Source organism: Heptranchias perlo, chromosome 13 (assembly GCF_035084215.1).
Source record: "Heptranchias perlo isolate sHepPer1 chromosome 13, sHepPer1.hap1, whole genome shotgun sequence".
In the NCBI taxonomy this organism is placed as follows: domain Eukaryota; kingdom Metazoa; phylum Chordata; class Chondrichthyes; order Hexanchiformes; family Hexanchidae; genus Heptranchias; species Heptranchias perlo.
In genome coordinates this window covers 40,735,097-40,761,086 of record NC_090337.1, presented here as the reverse complement: position 1 = coordinate 40,761,086, position 25,990 = coordinate 40,735,097, and positions in this window count along the sequence as shown.

The following is a 25,990-nucleotide window of genomic DNA, read 5'->3' as shown; positions in this document are numbered from 1 at the left end:
ATGTCCCCTTTTGCCATTATCCCTCTCCTGGACCAGGCCCACATCACTCCTACCACTCTGCTGGATAACAGTTTGGAGGACATGTGTGATACCTTGGAAGGCCACTTCTAAATTATCTGTCAGCCTGTTAAAGCCGGAAGAATGTTGTTCACCCTGAATCTGAACAGCCGTTGTCAGGGCCTGAACGGACTCATTAGTGAGCCGTGCTTGAAGCTCAATGGACCCTAGCCTTCTCTCTGTCGCAGACATTCCTGTGACACCATCTCAGACATTTCTGCAGTTACCTGCGACACAATCAGACATTTTAGCAGTTATGTGCGACACTATCTCAGACAGTTGCTCATGTCCCTGCAACACTATCTCAGAGATTCCCTCACGTACCTGTGCCACCATTCCACTCATGCAGGAGTTGGACTCCTCCATCCTCTGCATTATTGTGGAGATTGTGCGTGGCATCTGTTCCAGTACCTCACAAATGTGCTGCTGTCCCTCGATCATTCTCCATTTAAGGGACGGCCCCCGAGGTTCAGCACCTGTGTCTGGCTGAGTAGAACCTGGAGAGGAGTGCGCCCAGCAATGCAGACACACCACAGCTGCCCCTGCCACCAGTGTCTGCTCGCGCTCACTTCTGTGTGATGACTCACCAGGTGCCAACCCAACTAACTGACTACTAGGACCCACCAAGGTGTGAGTATCTGCGCTGGTGGATGGCTCGCTAAGATGTGACAGTGCGCCCTCAGAGGCCGGGAGCTCCTCTGAGGAATCGCCCTCTCCTGTCACTGCATTCGTTGAAGGGCCTGTAAGAGAACAGAAGGCAATATTAAGTATCAATTTAGATGTGTCATGTTGCGATGAGCATACTGAGGTGTTCAACATGCCAATCATTGTTAACATCAATTCACGTTGTGTGTGATGAATGTTAAAGTTGTGTCACCAGATGTTTGTGGGGTGCCAGTCTCGGCGTCCCCGACGGACAGGCACTCGAGGGTGCGGCTGATCTGCAAGGCCTCCTCCTCTACGTCTGTGAGGACCACAATTTGTTGTGGCCCTCCTCCAGTCCTTGCCCTCTCGCGTGCATTGTGCACTCTCATCTCCCAGAAGGGGACAAAGTACAGACGTGTAAGTGAGTGATGGTAAAGTGGCCAACCGATTAATGCATTGCTTTGGGTGAGGCTGACCATGAAAGAAGTGCACCAGAGGGTGAGTATGAGACCGAGACATCACATTGGATCAGGATTGGGGTGAGTGGTAGTGGTGGGGTCACAAATGGGGAGGTGAGGAAGTGCTGAGGAAGTGCAGGTAAGTTGAGGATGAACCTTAAGTGGGTGTGAGGAGTGACGTGATGGAGTCGTCTTGGCAGTGCAGAATGAGTTGGGGATGGGGTGGGTGATGTGCACCACGGAATGCAGGAGAATCAGTAAGTGTATTCACTTTTTCTGACCTAGTTAGGTCATTGAAACACTTCCTGCACTGGACCCAAGTGCGAGATATGTTGCTCCTGCTGGTGACCTTCTCTGCCACCTTGAGCCAGGCCTTCTTGTTGGCAGGGGCAGGGCGTTTCCTCCTGTCGGCTGCGTAAAATAGCTCCCTCCTCCTCCTCACCCCGGCCAGCAGCACGTGAAGTGAGGCATTGTTAAATCTTGGAGCAGCCTTGCCCTGTGCTGCTCCATTGTGTCTCCTAGCTCTTTGCTCCAGCAAAGTCCATTGGAGCAATGGCCCTTTAAATCTAGATGCTCCAGCTGACAGCCTGTCATGCGGGTGCACAGTCCGCCCACTGCGCAGCTTTCGGACGGCCAACCCGGAAGCCAAGTTAAGGGCACCAATTAAGTCGCAATAGCGTGGGGAAAGGTAAGTTTTTATTTTTCGGGTTTGCTGTGCGCCCATTGACCCCCCCCCCCCCCCCCCCCCGGCCCCGCTGCCATCCCGCCACCCTTTTAAAATTGAGCCCCATAATTTCCCCCATCACGAGATCCTCATCAATTTCATGCATCTGAATAAGGACCTCCTAGAGCAGGAGGAAGGTGACTCCTCATATGATATGCAGGAAAAAAGTACAGTCGAAACTTGCTCAAGATCATAGATATGTTTGGATGATGCAAGATGCTGACATAGGCCTCTCTTAGGACTCCTGTGGATAAGCATGAACCGCTTCTCTGAATTTCACACCCAGTTAGAACAGATGTTTAGAATAAACCTAGGTTCAGATTACTTCTGAGTGTCAAATTCTGCAGTTATCCTCCAGGTACTGTCCCATTATAGGAAGTCCACTGTTCAAGACTTTGGCCATCTCAATAGGAATCAAATGCATGTCCATATGCCTCACCTTCAGCATATTGGACAAGTTTCATTTATTTCAGGGATACAGAATTACGGACAATAGGTTGATCTAGAAAGTGACTTATTGAGAACATTTTAACCATTCTCTAAGATACATGCTACAGTACTACAACATGCAGGTATTAGATTCTGCTTCATTGCAAGGCATCGTTGTGCCTATCTACCTTATGCTGGAAGCTGCAGTAACAGCTTTTCCAGTTACCTTTTTAATGGAAGAAGTGTTTTAGCTGTCAGGTGGAAACTTTATAACAACTTCATAAGAACTAATCTCCAAAGCACCAGGGGCATAACTGTAATAGGTCAAGGGAATGATGTTTAGCTGTGGGGGCCTCTAGAAAAAATTTAACTCCAGGTACTTTCAACAACTTGCATTTATATAGGGCCATAAAGATCCTATTCAGAGCTAAAATCCTTTTGTGAGACATAGGTTTTTATACCCTATCTCAAACCACCCAGCACAATAGGTTGGATGCCAATTCTTATAATCACAGGGCAACTCTAGAATCTATAGGCCGGGGGTACTCTCTTTAGGATAAACCCCTGATATTTCAAGGAATAGCTTATATAAAAAACCTTGCATTTGAAATAAAGCTATGTAAGTCGGGGTTGTTTGTATATCCTCTTTAAGCAGCAAGTAAGGGGAGGGAAGGTCTCTTTGTAGATTCATTATTATGCCAAAGCAAATTAGGAGTGCCTCCTCCCATTTTGAGGTCTCAGAAAACTAAAAAGAAAACTAAAAAATTCTTTAAACTGATTACAATGGACTTCCATTTGGTGCTATCAGGGATGAGTTATCAGTACAGGCTGCTGTTAGAACACTATATATAGTACTGCATGTGTATGTGTGTATATATATATTGTGTGTGTGTATATATATATATATATATATATATCTCCTTCAGTTAAAGGGTTAATCCTTGCATGTAACGCTGACAAAGCATTCAGATATAGCCAGGTATCTCTAATTAACACACTGGCACCAGCTTGAGGGGGCTGCCAAACAGACTGATTAAGAACGTAAGAAATAGGAGCAGGAATAGGCCACATGGCCCATCGAGCCAGTAATAAACTCAAATCCCTGAGTAGGATGTCTAATAAACCTCGGGAGAATCTTGACATCTGGAAAGATTCTCTCTATCATGACTTAAGCACTGGGAAAGACAAAGACTTGAAGTATCTAATTGGTAGTCTGCTTTTTGTCACATTATTTAAAATTTAGTAATTATAGTTTTTGAATTGTGTCTGTCTATTTGACATCTTGAAAAACAGTGCATGTGGTTAAATTGATCATCTTGTTTAGCCACTAGTGGTTATGTCCCTTAAATGAAATTTTCTTTCTGATGTTTTAAGGTATTTAAAGTAATACATTGCCCACCCAAGTTAGAAGTTTTAGAGAAAACTGAGGAGATGTAAAGCTGATTTTCAGAAGGGTTAAATTGTTAAGTTAGTTTTTTAAAAGCTGAAAAGATGTTTGTAGTTGAAGTTGGGCAGTTTAAGAAATGTTAAGTATTTAGCCAAACAGAGATAAAGACTACAAAGTGTATTATGGCAGCTATTTTAATAGCTTAATTTTCTACTGTGTAACAGTATAGAAAATTATAGTATTTGAAAGATTAGCTAAAGGTAGGAAGAGAAAAAGATGAGCGAAAGAAGGCAATGAACACAAAGGATGACTCATTGCACTGTTCCCAGACGTTAAGTCCAAGAATCCCAGAAGAAAACAGAACTGCCTAATTTCACAAGATCGGCCTATCACAAAAGGTTTCTTGAAATTTTATGCACAATTCACAAAGGAACAACCTTAGTACTGTAAACTTACCAGTAATATACTGAATACAGAATTTAAGTAATCTTGGATATTGAACATTACTAAGCAGACCTCAACTACAGCTGAGATATTGTAATGTACTTCAATTAATGTTGCAGCCATGATGATTTTGATTCTTCTGATTTGATATTGATTGTCCGTTTACTTCATTGCAATCCTCAACCCCCTCATAAAACCTTGTATTTGTTGTGGTGTTATAGATTGAAAATAACATTAATGTGCCCTGCTGAAAGTCTGATCACTCTGTATGACATTACACGTCACTCTTGCTGTTGATTGCTCTAGCTTGGTGAATTATCAATATTTTTCAGATCGGAATATGTGGGACAATCCAAAGACAAACTAATTTAGTCATCTAGTATGAATTTTAAGATATGAATAGTACATTGCAATCTAGTGTGCATGTCTTAGGAGGGGAGATTCTTCTGATATCCTTCGACTAATATGGATTACATATTGGAATTTGCAATACAGTATTTCTTACATAGTTTGTGAATATCAATCTTTCATAGATGGTCACCTTAAAGATAGAATTGCAGTTGGTATAATAGATGATCAAATTACATGGAGATTACAAAAGAAAAGAATCTAGATCTACAGAAGGCAGTTGACACTTCTAGAGCAGCAGAAGCCAACAAAATACAGCTCGGACACCTTTGCAAGACTAACCATGCTATAAGTAATGAGTAGAACAGAAATTTCATACATAGAAAATCAAACCAAGCTGGTCAACAACAGGTCACAGATTATAATTATTTTAGTACATTACATGAAAGGAATAAATGGCCAAACATGTATACAGTGTAAAAGAATTACTAAAGTATGCAAAGCCAAAACCATCCTCATTAGACAGGCAAATAATAAAAAAGAAAGTTTGAAGACAAGCAAAGAATAAAAAGGAAAGTTTGAAGAGTGTAAGAACAGTCTTGGTGTAATTGAGGCAGTAGGTGATGGGCAGATGATGAGCTCAAGATGAATAACAAAACTGTTCATTTTAAGCTATGATGTGGAGATGCCGGTGATGGACTGGGGTTGACAATTGTAAACAATTTTACAACACCAATTTATAGTCCAACAATTTTATTTGAAATTCACAAGCTTTCGGAGGCTTCCTCCTTCCTCAGGTGAATGTGGAAATGAAATCCTCGAACCTATCGCATTTATAAATCACAGAACAATGCCTGGTGATTACAGATAGTCTTTCCAACTGCCCGTTGCCACGGCAATCACAGTGTGCAGACAGAGAGATGTTACCTAAAAGGCCACCGAATATCCAAACCACCAAAAAAAACAGAGCGAGAGAGGCAGAAACAAACATAGAAAAGACAGCAAATGACCCGTTATATTAAAAACAGATAACATTTGTTCGCTGGTGGGGTTACGTGTAGCGTGACATGAACCCAAGATCCCGGTTGAGGCCGTCCTCATGGGTGCGGAACTTGGCTATCAATTTCTGCTCGACGATTTTGCGTTGCCGTGTGTCTCAAAGGCCGCCTTGGAGACACACGACAACGCAAAATCGTCGAGCAGAAATTGATAGCCAAGTTCCGCACCCATGAGGACGGCCTCAACCGGGATCTTGGGTTCATGTCACGCTACACGTAACCCCACCAGCGAACAAATGTTATCTGTTTTTAATATAACGGGTCATTTGCTGTCTTTTCTATGTTTCTGCCTCTCTCTCTCTTTTTTTTTGGTGGTTTGTATATTCGGTGGCCTCTTAGGTAACACCTCTCTGTCTGCACACTGTGATTGCCGTGGCAACAGGCAGTTGGAAAGACAATATGTAATCACCAGGCATTGTTCTGTGATTTATAAATGCGAAGGATTCGAGAATTTCATTTCCACAACATTCACCTGAGGAAGGAGGAAGCCTCCGAAAGCTTGTGAATTTCAAATAAAATTGTTGGACTATAACTTGGTGTTGTAAAATTGTTTACATTTTAAGCTAGGCAGAGGAGTTCAGTGTAATGTTATGCACTTGCCAGTTTACAAGAAGCTATGTAGAACACTGATAAAATCTAATGCAAAATTTGCACTGTACTTTGTTTTTTGTCTGATGTTCTGACAAAATAATGAAATCTAAAATTTCAAATTCTGGAACAGCAAGTACAGCCTGCTATCAGACAATTAGGAATTATCAAAGGAAAGCAGAACACACAACTAAAGACAGATACTCAAAGAAATAACTTACATTCATTTAAGGCCTTATTGTGTCCCAAAGTATTTCATAACCAATTGGTTACTTTTGAAGTTCAGTCAATGTTATTTAGGCAAACATTACAGTCAATGCACACAGCAAGGTCCTACAAACAGTAAATCAGATGAACAGCCAGTTATAGAATCAGAGGATGGTTACAGCACAGAAGGAGGCCATTCGGCCCATTGAGCCCATGCCAGCTCTTTGTAAGAGCAATCCAGTTAGTACCATTACCCCACGCTTTTCCCGTAGACCGGCAATATTTTTCCCTTCAAGTATTTATCCAATTCCTTTTTGAGAGTCATGATTGTATCTGCTTCCGCCATCCTTTCAGGCAGCACATTCTAGATCATAACTACTTGCTGTGTAAAAAAGTTTCTCTTCATGTTGCCTTTGGTTCTTTTGCCAATCACCTTAAATCTGTGTCCTCTGTTGACCTTTCCACCAATGGGAGTAGTTTTTCTTTATTTACTTTATCTAAACCCTTCATGATTTTGAACACTTCTATCAAATCTCTGCTCAATCTTCTCTGCTCTAAGAACAATCACCCCAGCTTCTCCAGTCTATCAACATAACTGAAGTCTCTCATCCCTGGAACCATTCCAGTAAATCTTTTTTGCACCCTCTCTAAGGCCTTCACATCCTTCCTAAAGTGCGGTGCCCAGAATTGGACACAATACTCCAGTTGTGGCCAAACCACTGTTTAATAAAGGTTCAGCATAACTTCTTTGGTTTTGTACTCTATGCCTCTATTTATAAAGCCCAGGATCCCGTATGCGATTTTAACTGCTTTCCCAACCTGTCCTGCCACCTTCAAAGATTTGTGCACATATACCCCCAGGTCTCTCTGTTCCTGCATCCACTTTAGAATTGTACCATTTAGTTTATATTGCCTCTCCTCAGTCTTCATGCCAAAATTTATCAATTTGCACTTCTCTGCATTAAATTTCATCTGTCATGTGTCCGCCCATTCCACCAGCCTGTCTATGTCCTCTTGAAGTCTATTACTATCCTCCTCACTGTTTACTACACTTCCAAGTTTTGTGTCATCTGCAAATTTTGAAATTGTGCCCCGTACGCCCAAGTCCAAGTCATTAATATATATCAAGAAAAGCAGTGGTCCTTGTACCGACCTCTGGGTAACACCACTATATACTGTCCTCCAGTCTGAAAAACAACCGTTCACCACTTCTTTCTGTTTCTTGTCACTTAGCCAATTTTGTATTCATGCTGCCACTGCCCCTATTATTCGATGGGCTTCAATTTTGTTGACAAGCCTACTATGAGGAACTTTATCAAACGCCTTTTGAAAGTCCATATACACAACATCAACAGCATTGCCCTCGTCAACCCTCTCTGTTACCTCGTCAAAAAACTCAATCAAGTTCGTTAAACATGATTTGCCTTTAACAAATCCGTGTTGGTTTTCCCTAATCAATTCACACTTGTCCAAGTGACTATTAAGTTTGTTCCAGATTATCATTTGTAAAAGCTTCCCCACCATTGAGATTAAACTGACTGGCCTGTAGTTGCTGGGTTTATCCTTACGCCCTTTTTTGAACAAGGGTGTAACGTTTGCAATTCTCCAGTCCTCTGGCACCACCCCCATATCTAAGGAGGATTAGAAGATTATGGCCAGCACCTTTACAATTTCCACCCTTACTTTCCTCAGCAACCTAGGATGCATCCCATCCGGACCTGGTGACTTATCTACTTTAAGTACAGCCAGCCTTTCTAGTACCTCTTTTTTATCAATTTTTATTCCATCCAGTATCTCAACTACTTTCTCTTTTACTGTGACTTTGGCAGCACTTTCTTCCCTGGTAAATTCAAATGCAAAGTACTCATTTAGAACCTCAGCCATGCCCTCTGCTTCCATGCATAGATCCTCTTTTTGGTCCCTAATCAGCCCCATCCCTCCTCTTACTACCCATTTACTATTTATATGCCTATAGAAGACTTTTGGATTCCCTTTTATGTTAGCTGCCAGTCTATTCTCAAACTCTCTCTTTGCTCCTCTTATTTCCATTTTCATTTCTCCTCTGTACTTCCTATTTTCAGCCTGGTTCTCACTTGTATTATCAACTGACATCTGTCATACGCCCCCTTTTTCTACTTCATCTTACTCTCTATCTCTTTCGTCATCTAGGGTGCTCTGGCTTTAGTTGCTCTACCCTACCCCCTCGTGCAAATGTACCTAGACTGTTCCTGAACCATGTCCTCTTTAAAGTTTCAGTTTTGCCTGCCAATCTTTGATTCCAATTTACCCGGGCCAGATCCGTTCTCAACCCACTGAAATTGGCCCTCTTCCAATTAAGTATTTTTACTCCAGAATGCTCCTTTTCCTTTTCCATAACTAATCTAAACCTTATAATACTATGATCACTGTTCCCTAAATGTTCCCCTACTGACACTTGTTCCACTTAATCCACTTCATTCCCAAGAACCAGAACTAGCAATGCCTCTTTCCTCGTTGGGCCAGAAACATACTGATCAAGAAAGTTCTCCTGAACACACTTCAGAAATTCCTCCCACTCTTTACCCTTTTCACTATTACTATCCCAGTCTATATTAGGATAGTTGAAGTCCCCCATTATCACTACTCTATAGTTCTTGCAACACTTTGTAATTTCCCTGCAAATTTGCTCCTCTATATCCTTCCCACTAGTTGGTGGCCTATAGAACACATCCAGTAGGGCAATGGCATCTCTATTGTTTCTTAACTCTAATCAAAAAGATTCTGTCCTTGACCTTTCAAGGACATCCTCTCTCACCAGCTCTGCAATATTCTCCTTAATTAATACTGCCAACCCCCCTCCTTTTTTTTTCCTTCCCTATTGTTCCTGAACACCTTGTATCCAGGAATATTTAGTATCCAATCCTGCCCTTTTTTGAGCCAGATCTCCGTTATCGCCACTACATCAAATTCCCATGTGGCTGTTTGTGCCTGCAGCTCACCAACCTCATTTGCCATGCTTTGTGCATTGACACACATGCACTCTAACCCTATCTTAGACCTTCTTGTATTCTATCTTAGTCTGATCCCAGCTAATACTGTACTATTTCTTACTGTAGTGCTATCTGTCTCTCCCAATCCTTTGTGCACCTTGTTTCTCCTTTCTAATGCCACATACTGGTGCCTATCCCCCTGTCAAATTAGTTTAAACCCAGCATTGTGAACCTCCCCACGAGAACATTGGTCCCAGATCTGTTGAGGTGCAACCCGTCCATCTTGAACAGGTCTCTCCTGCCCCAGAATGGATCCCAATGCCCCAAGAATCTGAAGCCCTCCCTCTTGCACCATGTCTCTAGCCATGCATGAACCTGCCTTAATCTTCCTATTTCTGTACTCACTAGCGCGTGGCACTGGGAGTAATACAGAGAATACTACCTTTGAGGTCCTGCTTTTTAACTTCCTCCCTAGCACCTGAAACTCTAGCCGCAGGACCTCAGCTCTTTTCTTTCCTATGTCGTTGGTAACCACATGCGCCACGACTTCTGGCTGTTCCCCTTCCCCCTGCAGAATATTCTGCACCCTCTATATGATGTCCTTTACCCTGGCACCAGGGAGATAACAACTGCGACTCACCTCGACGGTCACAGAAACACCTGTCTGTCCCCCTCACTATCAAATCCCCTATGACTACTGCATTTCTACACTTCACTGTGCCCCATGGTGCAATGCTCAAGACTGCACTCCTTCGGGTATCGTCACCCTCACTGATATTCAATGCTGAATACTGGTTTGAGAGTGCCACACACCCAGAAGATTCCTGCACTCCCCGCGTCTTCCAGCCCTTTCGGATGGCCACCCACAGTTAATCTGTTTTTGGTGGTGTCAATTGAAGGAAGAATGTTGGCCAGGAACTGAAAGAATTCCCTGCTCTTTTTAAGTATGGGATCTTTTATGTCCACCCAAACAGGCAGACAAGAATTCAGTCTATTAGCACATTGGGCTATCTTGTGGATGAACTATCAGCCTGGAGAGCTCAAACCCCGATGCTGGGCTTGAATCCACGATCTTCTAACTGAGAAGTAAAATTGCTGCCAAGTGAGCAAAGCTGACACTCATTATACCAATGGTTGCACTTTCTGATAAAGCTTTTAATGGGTTAAATAGAATAGACAAACTGTGTGGAATGAAAAAAGTCAAAGTTCCAAGCTAGTGGGTCAGCAATATGGTGACAGCAGTCAAGCCAAATGAATTAGAATATGTCTCGACCCGAAATACTTAAATAAAGCCTTGAAAAGAGAACATTTTACAATTCAGACCATAGAGGAAATAGTGTCACAGTTATTAAATGTAAAAATCTTGAGGATGTTTGATGCAAATTATGGCTACTGGCAAGTACATTTGGAATGAAGACCTGTCAAAGCTGTGCATCTTTAATAGTCCTTTTGGCAAACATAAACAGACTAGAATGCCCTTTGGGGTCACCCCAGCTCTAGAGGTTTTCCAATGCATAATTTCACAGATGATTGATGACATTGAAGGAGCGGAATTGATTATAGGTGATATCCTGATATGGGGAGGATTTGAAAAGAAATTTGAGCAAAGATTGGAAATAGTCCTACAATGAACGAGGTATCAACGTGAAGCTGAATTAAAATAAACTCGAGTTCAAAGTACAAAAAGAAAAATCAATCAGCTATTGAAAAAAAACTTGCTAAGGCACGACAGAATAGATAATCTAACTTTCTTTATTTGCATCCCACAATAGTGGAGAATTGGAACAAATATGGCTGTGGTGTTTGCTTCATACTCATCATTTTCAGTCCATGCTGCGACAGATACATGTACATTGTGGAACTAAAGAGTTAAGTTTTTCAGAAGTAGGCACAATTCACTGATCCCACATTCCTAGTGAGGAGTTGTGTTCAAAGGGACATGGATCAGAGATAGGGATTTAATGACCTGTGCTCCCTGGAGCATAGCTCCCCACAGAAAACATAGGTTCAGTGAATTTGCCATTTTGAATAGACTTTTTAAACCCTCCTGTTACAGCCACAAAATAGACCCAGTCCTGGGTAGCTCAGTGTGACAACATTTCTCTCTTTTTGTCCCCAATGCAAAGCTGCTGCTCGGGATAGGATTACAAATTGAAATCGACACATTATTGCTAAATATATCTAGCTTAATGATTGCTTAGTAGAAAAAGAAACAATAAGACAAAGGAAATAATTTGTGTTACTGTAATAAGAGAAAGCCTAACCGTTTTCACTATAATTCATGAAGATTTTTCCGCTGTAAAGTGGTGCAAATTTCATCTGTTCTCAGTGCTTCTTAGGGCTGATATAAATAATTGCTATAGACATTCTTCATACTTGCAATCAATCAGTTCAATTGCCCAGATACGTTAATTCCCATATGCTGTTAACAAAGAAAAATACATATGTCCTATTACTGTATGCATGTACAGTATAAATTCAGTTAGATTATCTTAGAATCTCAATTGTTTATGGATTTATCATTTATTTGAAGATGAGGGAAAAGGAGTAAGGGCAGAGGTAACAAAAGTTGATTGTGTTAAGCAGATGAGTGCACTTCACTAATCAGCTGCAGCAGTCACTGAGGAGTCCTTGGAATCACTGTCATTCTGATGCTTTACTCTATGAAGTTCTGCCTCCAAAACAGCTTGGGCTACTTCCTCCAGAGAATGTCTATGCCCAGGCCTTTTTGGAATCAGTTGGCTACAACTATGCAGGACACATGAACTGGAGCATATTGCAGATCCCCTCTGACCTATCAAAGCATCCCTTTACAACCCCGATGGTCCTTCCAATGACCACTCTGGTACAGGCATATGCCTCATTGCAACTCTTAGAGGGGCCATTATTCATTGTTACCCACAAGTCATCCATTCACACGATTTTCTTTCTTGAAGAGCTGAGGGAGGGCCAAAATCCGAAGGACGATTTTTATTATTTCAAAAAGGGTAAGGTTGGCCTTTTTGATGGCTTTAGAATCAAAAGCAAAATATTTAACAGGTAAGAGCTTTTAGACACTGAAAGCTGTTACGAAAAATAGTCATAAGTATTTAACAAGCTACATAGTAACATTGATTTTTCTAATAAAAGCTCTATGATGCTGCTTTTAGGAACATTACAAAAGTATGCAATGCTGTGGGATGTGTGGAAAGAAAGTGTTTTATAGTTTCCCAGGGAAGAGGTAAAAACAACAATTGTGATATGAGAGCATTGTGGTGAGTGATTATTGTATTTAACAAGTTGTCAATATTACACCACTTAATGCACATCATAAAAGAGTCTGAAAAAGAATTTGGGACACTGTTTCAGTTCTTAGTATAGATTTGATGACATAGTTTGCTTTTACATGCATTAGTTGATTGACAGTGACACATGAGCAAAATATTTTCTATCATGGTGTTAACATTACTTATCACGCAAAAATAAATACAACTCTGTTGTATTTGTATTATACTCAAACAGCACTGAAATGGCTCTAACTGTGCTCGCCTGGTTCTACTCTTAACTATACAGTCGTAGCCAAAGAATCTCCTGCAATGGCTTCTCTTCCCTCCCCTATACCATTACCTCTGAAGTCCCCCAAGGATTTATCCTTGGCTCACTCCTATTTCTTCATCTACATGACGTCTTCAATCAGCATTACCCACCTTCAGCAGCCAAGGTAAAGAAAGTTGTCAATTTCCATTCTACTGGTAGCTTCCAGATCCCATTGGAAGACATCACATTGATGAACCTTGATTTTAGTACAAGAATTCCTAAAACAGGGACTAAAGCACTGTTTGGTCATTCCCACCAGTACATTAGCTTTTGCACAGAGCAGCACCTGCAGTCCCAAAGGCATCAAGGCTTCCAATAAGTTAAACAGTTCCCTAGGGTTCAGAGAATAATTGATTGTACCCATGTTGCTTATTCAAACAGTCAGTAATGCCAGGGAGCACATAAATCAAAAGGGCCATTACTCCTCCAATGTGAAGATAATGGGCCAGAATTTGCTGACAAAATAATGGTGTGTGAAGGATGCACGTCATTATTAATTGGCAAATCGGCCAGCAATTTATGGTAAGGATGAGATACTCCGTGAATTGTGAATCGCCACAAGTTGCGAGACGATTTGAGCTGCTCTGCCGTTAGCTTCGTGAAAATGGCATCTCGCCCTTAACCTCCCTGTGAGTTTCATTAATTTGCTGCATCTGCACATTAATTGCCCATTAAATTAGCCACAGAAAGTTAAGTCTAGTAATTAATAGCGTAAGTACCCTTTTAACGATGTGATAATTGCTGGTGATTGCCAAACAACCTCTCTGGCCCACAAAATGAGCAATTAAAAGTATGGAGTTTCATTCCTTCGGGAAATGAATAGTTGTTGGAGATGTTAAAAATATCAAATTTTAAATTTTAAAACTTTTCTTCTTTTTTCTTTCTTTCAATCCAATCTTTCATTCCCTCTCTTTCTCTTCCTGTACCTGATTTGACTCTAATCCGCCCTCCTTCTCAGTCCTCTTTCTGTTTATTTCTCAATCCTTAAATCTCATTGGTTAAGGAGATGGACTGTTGGTCGGGTCATTCACTAAGGTCCCAGATGCCCCGTTGCCCTCGCCTGGCCGTTATCAGCTCGCACTTCCAGCAACTTGCAGGGCATAAAATGTTTGAGCTGAAGGGTGCAGGAAAATGTCTATATAACTGGGCATGCCATGAGATACCCCATTCCAGCAAATTCTGGGCCAATATGTGAGTGCCAATTCAAGGTTATGCACATCAATGTGCACTCCTCCAGGAATATCTCTGGTTGATACATCCTGTGCCAATGTAGCATTACCAAGCTTTTCCAAGGGAAGGAAAGACTTGGTAGCTGGCTTCTGAGAGGTATGGACTATGCATTACTACAGTGGTTTGCAATGTTGCTGAAGTACCTGTGTACAAGGCTGAGGTGTAGTACAATGAGGAGCACAGCTGGATGAAGACACTGATAGTGCAGCCTATTGGCATGCTCAAAAAGTGCTTCAGGTGTCTGGATAACTCTGGTGGCTGCCTCACGTGTGCTTCTGAAAAGGTGGCCAAAATATTGAACATGTGCTGTATGATGCACAATATTACCGTTCATAGAGACATCAGCATGGAGTTCACCAGAAATCAGCAGGCACCGCGGCAAGAAAAAAATGAGAAGGGACAACAATATCTGCCCAGAGAAAAAAGGACTGGTAGCAGCAAGAAAACAGTGACAGCAATTTATTGATGCCTTCTTCCCTTGAGCTGCTGAGATTTGTTTTATGTTGGTTGTAGTGGTGTCCCTTCGATCTGCTTGGCTACTGTTGTTGAATTGCTAGTCAGATGCAGGACATGAATATATTTTGATATCCATTAGAGTTTATAGAACTAGTATAGGCAGCATGATATTTTAACTAATAGCAAAAAGAATGTGACTGTACAAGTCCCTATGTGTGTCCAAAGTGTGTTTGCCTTTAATACCATGTGTAGAATTGTGATGTGTGAAAGGTGATACCTGTATGTAAATCAATATGAGTGCTACCAAGTAAACGGGTAAAGTGAATTTGCTGCAGATGTATATGTCATTGTGGTCCTAGTTCTCCTTCTCACAGCTTAATTTCTTTCATATGCCTCTTCCTATTGTCTCACTTTAACATCACTTCAGTCATTTCACTGTATCCTGTTTTCTATTTAAGCACTTTACAGGTCATTTTACTTCCTCTCTTTGTGTGTGTGTGTGTGTGTGTGTGTATTTTTCCCTCTCTCCTTTGTCCTATTCCTTTCTAAATGCTGTTCATTTATAAATTTTTCTAGTGCTAATGAAGTGTCTACCTGAAATGTTAATGTGTTTGTCCTCTCCACAGATGCTAACTGACCTGCTGAGTCTTTTATATCTTATTATTATTTATATTTCAGAGGTGTGGGATTTCACACGGGACAACAATAGCATTGATAGGGGGTGCAAATTTGTTGGTGCCTAGTTTTGGGCGTAGAGACAGCGATGAGGCCATAATGTGCGCCAGAATCAGAAGGCCCGAGGCCGGCCTGTAATTGGGCCTTGGGCCTCATCTAAATAATCTGAGCAAGCTGCCAGCACTTGTTGCGCCTCCTACAGGCAGGTTGTCCTTTTACAGCAACCAACTGAAAGGCCACCTGCCTTGCCAGCAGCGGTCTTCGGTAAGTGCCAGAAAAGGGGGAGGTGGGGAACAGCGGAAGGGGACCGATTGTGGCTGGCAGCACTCCAGCTCCTCCTGGCTCCACAGGAAGGTTTTTTAAAATAAAAGCCTGCCCTGCTCATTGCACACCAATTTTTGTGAGGGGGGGTCCTGAAACAGGTGCTGGGTCCCTTTATATATTTAAATAATGGCCCTAACACCTGTTTTAAGCAGCAGCCAGGGACACCTGAAAAATGGCAATGGGATGCAGGATGTTAGGCTTCAAAATGGGGTGAGATTGCACCCGTTTTACACAGGTGAAATAGGCACAATGAGGACCAATTTCTACCCCATAGAGTTTTTAAAAAGAGATCTCAACACTCCCAGAATCAAAAAGTAAAAAATAAACTTGCGAGAGTGTTGCAGAAGCCTTGAGGCTCACTTCTGGTTATTCAGGTCCGAAACTGTGATTATCATAGCTGCAATCTGATTGAACACTGTAGGGTGTTTTGGGGTTGTTCTCACCCTATTGATCGGTGCAGATATCTGGTCCCCGGTCTAGCCAAGGAACACTTATACCTCATGGATCGAGGGTTCAGGAAAACGGGACTTATGCTAACGTACCCGGTGATGGATCACATAGTCGAATAGCACAGTGACCACACAAACTCGGTGTTTGAATTGAATTGGAATGTTGGTTTTATTATACCTTCAACACGAAGAAAATAATGATGCAAACGGTCCTACACCCACTACAGTACTTTATCCCGCTAAACGAAGAGGCTGGTGGGGACCCTGGAGACACCTATCACACGCACACACGTATGGTCAAGGCTCACCAATCCTTTTCACTTGCAGGTCTGGCTGACCGGTTCTCCCACGTAGGGTTGGTTGGTTTCGCTGGAAGCTTCTCTCCTCCCTGGAGAGCTCGGCTGAAGAAAAAAAAAGAAAGAAGAGCAGGAACTAAGAGGAAGAGAGAGCGAGAGAGAGAGAGAGAGAGCTGGAAAAGAGATAAGAAGCAAGAACCAGAGACCGCAAAAGCAAGGGAACAAACCAAGAGAGAGCAGAACAAGAGGGAGCAAAAGCAAGACTGCAAAACAAGAGAGCAGAACAAGAGAGAGAGGGGTTTCGAGTTTCCACTTATATACACCTCTCTTACAATGGTCTTCGTCACTTAAATGAGGCACTTCCATGCCTGTTTAAACAGTTCTTACAAAGTCCTTAAGAATCTTTGATGGCTTTTGATGGTCTCTCATAATGTTGCAATTGCTTTTCTCGATGGGCCATTGTTCATTCCGATTTGTTGAGCACTTTCCACACAAGGCTTCTTTTGTATCCAACATTCTAGGTGTCGATCGGTTCTGCTTTAAAACAAAGACATGGCCCCACCATGACTGGAGCAGTTGCCTCTTTCAATGGACTACTGCCTCTCTGATCGTTGACCACCTGCTGTAGGTTTTGCATTAAAACAGAGACATGTCTGAAGCAGTAATTCTCCCACATTCCACTATGTGTGTTGTTGATTCGTCTGGTGACCTCTCACCTATCCTTCCATCTTAGGATTTTGGTCAATGGCCAAAGTTTTACATATTCAGGGAAATGGCGGAATTCCCAGAATTCTTACAACACCCTAACTTCTGGTCAGCGGATTGGGAAATCCTACATTCCTGTATGGGAGGCCTTTGAATGCATTGATGAACAAATCACTCATTTTAAAGGTTTTATTGCCTGACACTCAGAAAATCACTTGTCATTTTTCTTTATTTTCACTCCACCTAAATCCTCATTTTCAATGTGTTAGACTGGCTTGTTACCAAAATGTGAGATACAGTTATTCTGATTTCTGATTATAGATTCTTTGTCAGTTTTCATATCTTTCGTAATCTGATTATGCACCTCGTGATTTGTTAATTTAGTTCACTGATGTATCTGTCAAGTATGATATTGAGTTCAATTTTCTTTTTTTGGATTACCATTTGGTTTATATTTGACCGTAATATTTGAACATTGATCTGCATGCAGCACGGCTTGAAATCATTGACAGTGCTGTTGATGACTCTCCAAGATGTTCATTCATGTGTATTTGGCTTCGCAGTTATATCTACTGTATCAGTGGAGTAGAAAACTAGAGTAGAGAAGTACACGTATTTACTGGTACTGCAGTACATGAGAGCATTATCATTGTGGATAACAGCTAAAAAAAAATCTTCGATCTTCTTTATTCCACCATTTTTCAGAATGGGCACTGACTTTGGCAGAAAGCATTATTCCACTGTTATAGCTTGCTTAAAACAAAATACAGTTGTTCTCATTGACTTTGACATTTGAGTTTATGGTAAGGATAAATTGCTGCAAGAACATCCAGCAATATTACACTGCTTATTGCCTGAGGTGGATTGATGAAGATTTTCAACGTTGAGCCAAGAATCTGAATTGGTTCTGGGGTAAATAACTTGAACTGGGCCAAACAGGCTTCCAGCCACGGCTAAATGCAAGTCGTGGGGGAGGGGTGGGGTTCACCTTATTTGGGTCTCGCATTCGGACTTAATAAGTAAATGACATCACTATACCAATACCTTTCATATATTTTGTTTTATTTATAATTTAATGTTTTCGCCTTTGCTGCCGTTGGTTTTGCTTTTATTAATATTTTCTTAACTCTGTCTACAATAATTGGGGTGAAATTCAACTTTTGCGGTGCACAAAGCTGACGGTATGGATCAGCTACCTGTTATACACCTCGTTCAATTTACCTTTCGATGTGGACAGGAAAATTGGGCGGGCTGTGTAACAGGTGGTCGATCCGTTACCACTCATTTTGCGCTCCTGCCGCAATTGATTTTCACCACTCTTGAATCTTCATTTTAATTTATTACTTCATCACCAGAGGTGTACTGCACTTGTCAGGTGTCTATACAGTGCTCGTAGAGGGATTCTCCCCTATTATCTTCTTTAACTCTCTCAGATCATATTCGTTCATGCTAGTGCTGTCTCGCTCTTTCCCTCTCAGTTAACGGGGGCACTCTTCTTTCTCGCTCACCCCAAAGTGGTGCTTGCAGCTTCTCCCTCTTTCTCCCTCAAGCACAACTCCCAGCATTTGCCCCTTCACTCTCCCCTTCATTTTCCTTTTTCTCTCCACCCTTCACTGCCATCAAGATGCCTCCCCTTTCACTTCCTTCCACTCCTCCTCCTACCCTCATCCATTTCTCCCCTTGTCACGCATTATGCACCCTCTCCTCATCATGCTTTTTGCCTCTCCTCTCTTGCATTCAGGCCCCCTCCCCACCAGTCTTTATAGAATCATAGAATGGTTGCATAACAGAAAGAGGCCGTTCAGCCCATCGAGCCCATGCCACCTCTTTGTAAGAGCAATCCAGTTAGACCCATCCCCTGCTCTTTTCCCATAGCCCTGCAGATTTTTTCCCTTCAAGTAGTTACTCAGTTCCTTTTTGAAAGCAAACATTGAATCTGCTTCCACCACCGTTTCAGGCAGTACGTTCCAGATCGTAACTATTTGCTGTGTAAAAAAAGTTTTTCCTCATGTTGCCTTTAGTTTTTCTGCCAATCACCTTAAATCTGTGTCCTCTCATTCTCAATCCTTCTGCCAATGGGAACAGTTTGTCGTTATCTAAACCCTGCATGATTTTGAACACTTCTATCAAATCTCCTCTCAACCTTCTCTGTTGTAAGGAGAACAACACCAGTTTCTCTGGTCTATCCACGTAACTGAAGTCCCTCATCCCTGGAACTAATCTAGTAAATCTTTTCTGTACCCTCTCTAATGCCTTTACATCCTTCCTAAAGTGCGGTGCTCAGAATTGGACACAATACTCCAGTTGTGGCCGAACCAGAGTTTTATAAAGGTTCAACATAACTTCCTTGCTTTTGTACCCTATGCCACTATTTATAAAGCCCAGGATCCCATATGCTTTTTTAACCACTTTCTCAACCTGTCCTGCCACCTTCAAAGATTTGTGTACATATACCCCAAGGTTTCTCAGTTCCTGCACCCCCATTAGAATTGTACCATTTCATTTATATTGCCTCTCCACATTCTTCCTGCCAAAATACATCACTTTGCACTTTTCTGCATTAAATTTCATCTGCCCATTCCACCAGCCTGTTTATGTCCCCTTAAAGTCTATTGCTATCCACCTCACTGTTTACTACACTTCCAAGTTTTGTATCATCTGCAAATTTTGAAATTATGCCCTGTACACCCAAGCCCAAGTCATTGATATATATCAAAAACAGCAGTGGTCCTAGTACTGACCCCTGGGGAACACAACTGTATACCTTCCTCCAGTCCAAAAAACAACCGTTCACCACTATTCTCTGTTCCCTGTCACTGCCCCTTTTATTCCATGGGCTTCAATTTTGCTGACAAGCCTATCATGTGACACTTTATCAAACACCTTTTGAAAGTCCATATACACAACATCAACTGCATTGCCGCATCAACCCTCTCTGTTACCTCATCAAAAAACTCAATCATGTTAGTTAAACACAATTTGCTTTCAACAAATCCGTACTGGCTTTCCTTTATTAATCCACACTTGTCCAAGTGACTATTCATTTTGTCCCGGATTATCATTTCTCAAAGCTTCCCCACCACCGAGGTTAAACTGACTGGCCTGTAGTTGCCAGGTTTATACTTACATCCTTTTTTGAACCAGGTGTAACATTTGCAATTCTCCAGTCCTCTGGCACCACCCCCATTTCTAAGGAGGATTGGAAGATTATGGCCAGCATCTCTGCAATTTCCACCCTTACTTCCCTCAGCAACCTAGGATGCATCCCATCCAGAGCAGGTGACTTATCGACTTTAAGTACAGCCAGCTTTCTAGTACCTCCTCTTTATCAATTTTTAGCCCATCTGGTATCTCAACTACCTTCTCTTTTACTGAGACTGTGGCAGCATCTTCTTCCTTGGTAAGAAGGAAGAAGCTGCGAAGTACTCATTTCGAACCTCAGCCATGCCGTCTGCCTCCATGCGTAGATCTCCCTTATGGTCCCAAATTGGCCCCATCCCTCCTCTTACTACCCGTTTACTATTTATTTCCCAAAGAAGACTTTTGGATTCCCTTTTATGTTAGCTGCCCGTCTATTCTCATATTCTCTCTTTGCCCCTCTTATTTCCTTTTTCACTTCTCCTATATACTTCCTATATTTAGCCTGGTTCTCACTTGTATTATCAACCTGTCATCTGTCATACGCCCCTTTTATCTGCTTCATCTTACACTCTACCTTTTTCGTCGACTAGGGAGCTCTGGCTTTGGTTGCCCTATCCTTCCCCCTCATGGGAATGTATCTAGACTGTAACCAAACCATCTCCTCTTTAAAGGCTGCCCATTGTTAGATTACAGTTTTGCCTGCCAATCTTTGATTCCAATTTACCCGGGACAGATCCGTTCTCAACCCATTGAAATTGGCCCTCTTCCAATTAAATATTTTTATTTTAGATTGTTGTTGTCCTTTTCTATAACTAATCTAAACGTTATGATACTTTGATCACTGTTCCCTAAATTGCGAATGTTTCACTCTTGTGGTAGGGAAACTTTTAGAAACGTTAATCGGGACAGAATTAGCAGTCACTTGGACAAGTGTGGATTGATTAGGGAAAGCCAGCACGGATTTGTTAAAGGCGATTCATGTTTAACTAACTTGATAGAGTTTTTTGATGAGGTAACAGAGAGGGTAGATGAGGGCAATGCAGTTGATATGGTGTATGTGGACTTTCAAAAGGCATTTGATAAATGCTGCATAATAGGCTTGTCATCAAGATTGAAGCCCATGGAATAAAAGAGGCAGTAGCAGCATGGATACAGAATTGGCTAAGTAACAGGAAACAGAGAGTAGTGGTAAATGGTTGTTTTTCGGACTGGAGGGAGGTGTACAGTGTGTTCCCCAGGGGTCGGTACTAGGACCACTGCTTTTCTTGATATATATTAATGATTTGGACTTGGGTGTACAGGGCACAATTTCCAAATTGCTGATGACTCAAAACTTGGAAGTGCAGTGAACAGTGAGGGGGATAGTGATAGACTTCAAGAGGATATAGACAGGCTGGCTGCATGGGGGACACGTGGCAGATGAAATTTAACGCAGAAAAATGCGAGGTGATACATTTCGGTAGGAAGAATGAGGAGAGGCAATATAACTAAAGGGCACAATTCTAAAAGTGGTACAGGAACAGAGAGATCCGGGGCTATATGTGCACAAATCGTTGAAGGTGGCAGGGCAGTTTGAGAAAGTCGTTAAAAAAGCATACGGGATCCTGGGCTTTATAAAAAGAGGCATAGAGTACAAAAGCAAGGAAGTCATTATGAACCTTTTATAAAACACTGGTTCGGCCACAACTGGAGTATTGTGTCCAGTTCTGGGCACCGCACTTTAGGAAAGATGTGCAGGCCTTAGAGAGGGTGTAGAAGAGATTTACTAGAATTAATCCAGGGATGAGGGACTTTCGTTACATGACTAGACAGGAGAAGCTGGTGCTATTCTCCTTGTTACAGAGACGGCTAAGAGGAGATTTGATAGAGTTATTCAAAATCACGAGAGAAACTCTTCCCATTGGCGGAAGGGTCGACACCAAAGGACATAGATTTAAGGTGATTGGCAAAAGAACCAAAGATGACATGAGGAAAAACTTTTTACACAGCGACTGGTTAGGATCTGGAATGCACTGCCTGAGGGGTGGTGGAAGTAGATTCAATCATGGCTTTCTGAAGGGAACTGGATAAGTACTCGAAAGGAAAAAATTTGCAGGGCTATACGGATAGGGCGGGGGAGTGGGACTCGCTGGATTGTTCTTGCATAGAGCCGGCACGGGCTCGATGGGCCAAATGGCCTCCTTCCGTGCTGTAACCTTTCTATCATTCTATGATTCTAAATGTTCTCCCCCTAATACTTATTCCACTTCACCCACTTCATTCCCCAGAACTAGACCCAGCAATGCCTCCTTCCTCGTTGGGCTGGAAACATACTGATCAAGAAAGTTCTCCTGAACACCCTTCAGAAATTCATCCCTCTCTTTGCCCTTTGCACTATTACTGTCCCAGTCCATATTAGGATTGTTGAAGTCCCCCATTATCACTACTATATCATTCTTGCAACTCTCTGTAATTTCCCTTCAAATTTACTCCTCTAGATCCTTCCCACTAGCTGTTGGCCTATAGAATACACCCAGTAGTGTAATGGCGCCTCTATTGTTTCTGAACTCCAACCAAATCGATTCTGTCCTTGACCCCTCAAGGACATCCTCTCTGTCCAGCACTGCAATATTCTCCTTAATCAATGCTGCTACACACCCTCCTTTTTTTTTCCTTCCCTATCTTTCCTGAACACCTTGTATCCAGGAATATTTAGCACCCAATCCTTCCCTTTTTGAGCCAGGTCTCCGTTCTCGTCACTACACCATATTCTCATGTGGTTATTTGCGCCTGCAGCTCACCAGCCTTATTTACCACGCTTCGTGCATTTACACACGTGCACTCTAAACCCATCTTAGACCTTCTCGTATTCTCTATTGGTCTGATTCTACCTAATGCTGTACTATTTCTTACTTTAAACCTATCTGTCTCTCCCGATCCTTTGTGCACCTTGTTTCTCCTTTCTAATGCTACATCCAGGTGCCCATCCTCCTGCCAAATTAGTTTAAACCCTCCCCCACAGCACTAGTGAACCTCACCACAAGGACATCTGTGCCAGCTCTGTTGAGGTTTGGATCCTATTGTAATTCCCCTTTTTAAGTCAAATATAATTTCTCTTTGAAGTGGAGCAGAATTGCCCCTCCAGCCCTATAAGGAAAAGTAGGGCCTTCCCTACCCATTGGGCTTCCCCCGACCACGATTACCTAACCCACCCACACCCCCAGTCCACTTATCTGACTGCCAGGCACTGTGTCTGCGCATGCTGATAGCAAGGCTCCACCTTGCAACAGAAGTGCGCCAGAAAGCTATAGAGCTTTGATCTCAGGTTAACTTTCAGTTGAGACCCTTCATAATAAATTCATCAAATGTACCTCTTTCCAGCATGTTAAACTCACTAGCAGACTAGTAAACCATTAGCTGCCTCTCTGTGATCGCAATTAGTTTACCTGTACTTTTGACCTTTTACCTATTATTCTTGCTACCTCCCCTTTTGTTTTGGGTAGCCTGCCCTCTGACCATATCAATACCAGTGAAGGGTTTCACCCAAAATATACTTTTTTTCAAATGCGGACTAACCTGATGTGTATTTCCAGCATTCTCCCTTTGTGGTAAAATCTTTGTGTGATATTAGTAACAACATGTTTGTTAAAATAGCATACGAAGGAATTTCATACAAAGACATAAATAGGTTAAGGCCTCAGTTAAAATGATGGACAAAGGAGCTTCATCTAAAAGTGTATATATGTTTGTTACCAATATCACAGAGGGCAATTTTACCATTTGTTTCAAAATGTGATGGATAACATTTACTGCAAACATTTTGTTAAATCTGTGAATCAACTATGACATAGGGACAGATCATGACAAGGTTTCTCTATGACTTATGTGACATACTCCACAGTTAACTTATTTAAAAATGGTTATAGTCTTGGAAATATATCACTGTTCCTTCATTGTCGCTGGGTCAAAATCCTGGAACTCCCTTCCTGACAGCACTGTAGGAGAACTTTCACCACACGGACTGCAGCGGTTCAAGAAGGCAGCTCACCACCACCTTCTCAAGGGCAATTAGGGATGGGCAATAAATGCTGGCCTCACCAGCGACGCCCACATCCCATGAACGAATAAAAAAAAAAGTCGCTGCTTCTTCCATTTTGACTTAATTTCAAATATAGTGATTTATAGTTACAGTAAATATTTCAATTAGTACATTAAATTTAAATTCAATTCTGCACAAATTAAATTTCAACAAGTTATATCAGGCATACAATAGTATACTCTAATTAAATTAGAAATGAGAATTTTGCGGATTTTACAGCAAATGAATTCAGGATTCCTAATTAATGCAGGATTTCCAATTTATGACATCATTTGGCAATAGAATTCTTAGTCTGCATTGGATTTAAATTGAATCAGGTCACTATGGAAACGTACTAATATTAGAAGGAACATACCCTGATCTTTAAAGAGACAGCACATTTAAAAATGTATCGATGCTGCAGGCTTTGCTTCAAGAAATGTACAAACTAGGAACCGCTGCAATGTCAGTGTGCTGAGGGACTGTAGCATTGAGTGATCGGTATAATTTTTCCCTACTGTTTCCAGCATAGTGAGTTCCTTCTCTCAACCAGGCTGTCAGGTGAGTTCTGACAGGAAGGAAACTTAGGGAAGGACATCAGATGGCAGGTCAACACTCAATCCTTTTATATATTTATACACAGCATTTCCTGTCGCATTTCCATATAAATAGCAATAAATGTGCATGTATTTTTACAATATTAGGTAATGATGAAAATAGCCATAGGTCTAGCATTCCTTTCAAAACAGAGGTAACTGTTGTTGGAGTACAAGAGTACAACTGTAAGTTTGGAGTACAAGAGTAAAGAAGTCTTTAACACTTGTACAGGACTTTAGTAGACCTCACCTGGAGTACTGCGTACAGTTTTGGTCTCCTTATCTAAGGAAGGATATACTTGCCCTGGAGGCGGTGCAACAAAGGTTCACTAGATTAATTCCTGGGATGAAAGGGTTGTTCAATGAAGAGAGATTGAGTAAAATGGGCCTTTTCTCTCTGGAGTTTAGAAGAATGAGAGGTGATCTCATTGAAACATACAAGATTATGAGCCGGCTTGACAGGGTAGATGCTGAGAGATTGTTTCCCCTGGCTGGAGGGTCGAGAACTAGAGGGCATAGTCGCAGGATAAAGGGTCGGCCACTCAAGACTGAGATGAGGAGGAATTTCTTCACGCAGAGGGTTGTGAATCTTTGGAATTCTCTACCCCAGAGGTCTGTGGATGCTGAGTCATTGAATATATTCAAGCCTGAGATGGATAGATTTTTGGACTCCAGGGGAACAAAGGGATATGGGGATCGGGCAGGAAAGTGGAGTTGAGGTCGAAGATCAGCCATGATCTGATTGAATGGTGGAGCAGGCTCAAGGGGCTGTATGACCTACTCCTGTACCTATTTCTTACGTTCTTATTAACTCTGCATTTCAACAGTACAATAGGAATTAAGTTAATTCACATTGGGATAGCGATAATTTTAACTCATGGAATGCAAATACCTTAAAGCCAAGAGGTCACATTATAGATGACTAGAGAAAGCCGATAGTTATTATTTCCCATCTAAAAGCAGTTTGCCTCTTGCACCATATAGTGAATTATAACATGGGTTTTGCAGTGCAGACAATAATAGAATTTAATGGGATTTGTACCTGCATGAATCACATGTCTTTTGGGGTCAGGCGTACTTACATAATTATAGGCAGCTCCAAGTCTGAATAATGCATGTCATCAAAATCTCACCAGTTGAGGGCAGGATATCTGGCCTGGATATCTGGAAG